A 5,125-nucleotide genomic window follows, 5' to 3' on the forward strand; every position below is an offset into this window, starting at 1 on the left:
GTCTCCATTAAAAGCAGGAGGAGAGTAAAATTGGGCTAACGACAGAGACCACAGCAGAAATGGATTGTCTTTGAGAATCTAGGGCAGCTTACTTTTGAGCACACACACTGTTAAGAGGAATAGGGGGGTTATATTTTAAACACTGCCCATAGGCATTTGAAAAGGGAGTTTTGACACAGCTCAACAAACAGATCTCGACTACAAGGAGAAGCTGAAATGTGTAGTCCTTGTTTTATACACCAGATGTCTGATGTAGTAATCTTTCAGAACTCAGACATGCACAGAAGAATCCACTATGGCCAAGTGACTGACACTCAAGTTTCTGCAAGAAGAGAAGCAGCTGTCCAGATATACCCTGAAATGAATACCCCTTATTTGCAGAAGTGGAACAAAGGTGGCTTTTTAATTGGACCAAATTAATTAAAAGTCACAGCAAGCTTGAGGAAGTGATACTGATAGGTACTGATATAGAACACTGGGAGTGAAGCATTTTGGGGGAAATTACAGGCAACTAGTCTGTAAAAGTACAGTGTAAAATATAAATAGGGCATGAGAGTGATTGATCGTACATTGATAGTTTTCTATATTCAGGCCTGAATCAGTCATTCTTTTTTCATGCTCACTATTTCTGTCCATAGCCCTGCTATGTCACTCTTTGATTCCCACTCACGCGTTCTGTCTTTCTGACACATTTAAGCACATCCATGACCTGCTCTTCATCTTACACTTTACACCCTGAAATGAAAACCTGAACATCTGCATTTTTACCAGTGAAAGGAATTCTGAGTAAGTTCAGAGCTGATTTTGATATTTTTTTGTCATTCTAAGCAACCTTAAACTTCTTCATCCAACAGTCTTATTATCAGTAGTAGTGATACTAGTTTGACAGTGATGACTATTGCTAGCCTGATTACTAAATCCCCTGGATTTGAAGATAGCCGTAGTCCACTGCTACTGGAGACCGAATCCGCTCCTCCAAGCTGACCCCCCTCCAAACACACACATACACTGAGTGGGTCTGTGTGTGCCTCTCTCTCTTTCTCCTCGCCTCCTCGACTGTTTGTCTCCACCACTCCCCAATCCTTTCGAGTTGCCCTTTCACTGCAGTGCCCAGCAGAGGAGACAGCAGGATAACTTCATGTTGAAGCAGTCACCCCTAGCTCGGGCCTTGCCTTCCTGCCCCCACCTCATCTCCTTCTCTATACTCCCCTTTTCAATTATTCTTGCATGCAGTAACAATCGGTGTTCAAAATTTGACTAGGAATTATATTCAAGTCAGTTTCCTCTGTATTCCTATGCTTCCAGTGTCTCTCCCTCTCTCTCTCCCTCCCTCCCTCCATTAAATTTCTAGTCACACAACGGTGCAGTGAATATCCCTCCCTCATTCCCTCCCTCCTGCTTTTCTCCTCACAGACCACATTTTAAATTTTCAATCTTCCTCAATCTTTTCTTTCTCCTCTGTGGAATTCTCTGTCCTCGAGTCCATCCCACTTTATTTCTCTCCTTTTTTAAAAGAACCCTTCATACCCCCCCCCCACTACCCTGATCTCTTCTGCCTTTCTGTTTCCACTTGGTATCAGTGTTTGTGTACTGCAGCGTCTCCACCAGGTGAACATACCAGAATAAGAACCCTTTCCTCGGTCGCTCTTATCATTGAAACGGATACTTCATGTGACTCAATGGATAATGCAGGACATTGATCCTGACATTGTGAGGGAGGGTGAGGAATACAGTGATACACCAACTGCAGGACATTAACAACATACTGAGTTAAAAGCTACAGGGACCGGATCTGATGGACACCTGGCAGCAGTATTCCGTAAACAAACAGACACAATAGGCTCAGAGCTCATCATTCATTTCTGCTTGCCCAATTAGGGAATCTTCGTGTTACTCAGAATCCAATTATTGCTGTTTTGGGACATTTATTGAGTCATTTTCAGCCACCTTTGATTATGCTTGCATTTTTGTTACTAAATATTGTGTGCATGCTACCATCTGCTCCGAAACAGATTACTGGATGAGCAGACCATGTGCTGACATGAACATGAAGATCAGTGAACCTCTGAGTGCCAGTACATACACAAGCAACAGGGGCTGCTGTGACCCTGGGACTCGCCATGACTTTCTCCTCCACTTCACTTGCTGGCTCATCTCAGCTGGCCAGAGAGCGTGAGTACAGCTCTGGGTAAATGCAGCCGGAACGATGGGACCGGTGGCAGCTTCGTACCCTTCTGGCAGCAGGCGTGGGGCATGGCCTCGGATCCACATGGACCACAGCCCTTACCTGCCTGCTTCTGGAGCGTTGCCCAGCAACACCTGCAACTTCTTTTGCATGGCTTATGATGCTGTAGCAGTCACAAGACAAGGCTGATTTTTGGCAGGAATTTACAAGTGACTTAATTAATACAAACAGGTCAGCAATCAGGATAATCAGAAGAAGAATTATATTGCATATGACATTATAAACAATATCAAATAAAAGTTGCAGACATATGAACAGAAATAAACCCTGTTTTGTTAACAGTGAGGGATTAAAATAATAATCAATAGATGCAGACGTGATTTAGGAAGTAATTCATTGTGTGACTGCACAATGTTTCTTACTGTGTGAGGGACACAGAAACAGAGGGCTGAAAGAGATTCCAGTATCACAGTATCCTAGCAACTGTTTCCATCTCCTTGGAGACAAGGACTGACATCACTTCCCGTATGTGTATGAGAATGTATCTGTTTGTTTACAATTTGTGTTTGGATGCGTGAATTTGTATATGCATGTATGTAATATGCAAGAAAATGTTGGGTATTTCTGTTTATGTATGAGCCAAAGGACATGGAGAATCTCTTCATTATGCAGCGTTGCTGGATGTGGCTTCTTACATATTAGAAGTACAACCAGCAGGGAGTATAATTTTATATGCTAAAAGTCTAAAAATAATTCATTTTTATCATGATACTTTTGAATAGCGATCAGTTAGGATTTAAATAACTATAGCAGTGAACATGTCATTTATTCATTCATCAGTATGTTTTCTGACTCATCCAGGTGACGACTGTGTTTAGAAAGGACTGTTCAAATGAAATGTATAATGAAATAGCATTGTATATTGCAAGTATTATACCATTTTCATATATACAGATGTAGCCGCTTGAATTTTCCCCTGTTTCCATGATGGGACCTTGGCTGGTCCAAAAAATAAACAAATGAGAGGCATATTACAGTAAAATGTTGTGCAACTGCCTAGCCAGATTCACGGAAAGAAAGAATCCTCTGTGTGACCCATTTGTAATTTGACGTCGAAATTCTGCTCCTATTCCGCTCCTATTCACCTATGGCACATGTTCTATGTTCTAGTCACTCTTTGGCTTCTTCAAATGTTTATAAATGTGTGTGAACAGTTTTGAGTCATTGTGTTTAAATGACTACTGTGTGCTCGCTGCGCTTAACCTCTGTGGCCTGTGTTTTCTATTTTGCATCAAAATTCACCATAAGTCAAAATGTGTTTTGATGAATGAGAATGTGTTTCGAGTTTTGCAAAAAGGGTGACTGAGATCTGCAAATTGTGTCTAACTAGGTGAGCATGGTTTAAAGTTTTGCCAAGTGATTGATTTAATGACTTTTGGCAATTGGCATGCAGTTTTGTTCCCAAAATGATTTCTAATATTTCAGCAATTCAGAAAAACTGTAAAATATTTCACTTATCTAAACAATATTTATCCCAAAGTGCTACAAATGCTTTTATTCAGCACAAACTCAGCACCAATAATCTGAGATCATTTTAATGTGATTATTCTATTTTTTGTTAAAATCTACTTTAAACATACACTTTTCGAAACCTATTTTCAGTAGTGCTGACAAATTGTGAAAAATCGCATTATAAACATTTCTAGCCAAGACGTTTGAGCTCTGAAGCTTATAGACATAGGGGCTGGCTACACAAAGGTGAATGAGACATTCAAAGAATTGTGTGAGGTTTGGTTACTAAAGTGTTACAACTCTGAAGTGACTTTGGAGTCACCACACCTTTGCATACTGTCAGTGGCCCATCAGTCTGGAATGTCTGTCACTGCTCCTCACACCAGTTTGGAAAGGCAGTGTCAATTTTACAGTTGTTTTCAATTGCTAAGACAGATACTGCAATACTGAAGTTGCTTTCTCAAAACTCTTCATACAGTCACCACAACATTAGCTTATGTGGGCTAAACTGTTAAGCATTTGCTTTGCTTTCATACAAAATGCAATCAATAACTAAATGCTTCAAAAAACCTTTTGCACATAAGTACATACTGACCCTAAAACTGCCAATAAAACAGTCAAAACTGAAATATGTCATTTTGCTAAATTACAAGACATTTCTAAAATAGATTGTAAAAACCACATAAAATAAACAAATTATGTTAATTGACGCAAGATCAAACAATCAAACAATGAATGCTGTATGCCAAGATATTTCTCCAGAGCAATGCAATGATAGTACCGTAGATTCTACTCTGTCTTAGCAATTGAACAAAACTATAAGAAAAGACACAATACTACCCTTTTTGCAGCTTATAACATGCAACAGATTAAATGATGATGTATAAAATATGCAATCACATTATATTACAGGAATAATACAAAACAATAAATGAATATTAGAACAACAAATTAGTTAGCTATTAGTTAAGTTCTCCTCAAACGAGCTTGATGGGCCGAATGGCCTCCTCTCGTTTGTAAATTTCTTATGTTCTTATGTTTTTATGTAAATTGTCACTCCTGATCAGGATGCCAAGCTTCAAAACAGTTGTGGGTTATGCTGAAAAGCCAGGTCCGTGCCAGGAACCCAACTAGTTTAAATGAACTAGAAATTCTGCAAAGAAGAGTGGTCAAATATTCAGCCAGAATTATGCCAGAGGCTTGCTAATGGCTACCAAAGGGTTCTGGTTGATACCTGTTGTACTTGTGTATGTAAACTTGTGACCACAACTAAAATGTGTTTTTGTAAAGAAAGCGCCATCTCATGGTAACACCCTGCAAGTGAATAAATGGGCAGGTTTAGACGAGAATTTAGGCACACCCCCAGAAGGAGGGGGGCTACTCCCTTTGGCTGGCTTTTGGCAGGCAACCGGCAGGCAGCCGGCTGGC

Source organism: Brienomyrus brachyistius, chromosome 5 (assembly GCF_023856365.1).
Source record: "Brienomyrus brachyistius isolate T26 chromosome 5, BBRACH_0.4, whole genome shotgun sequence".
In the NCBI taxonomy this organism is placed as follows: Eukaryota; Metazoa; Chordata; class Actinopteri; order Osteoglossiformes; family Mormyridae; genus Brienomyrus; species Brienomyrus brachyistius.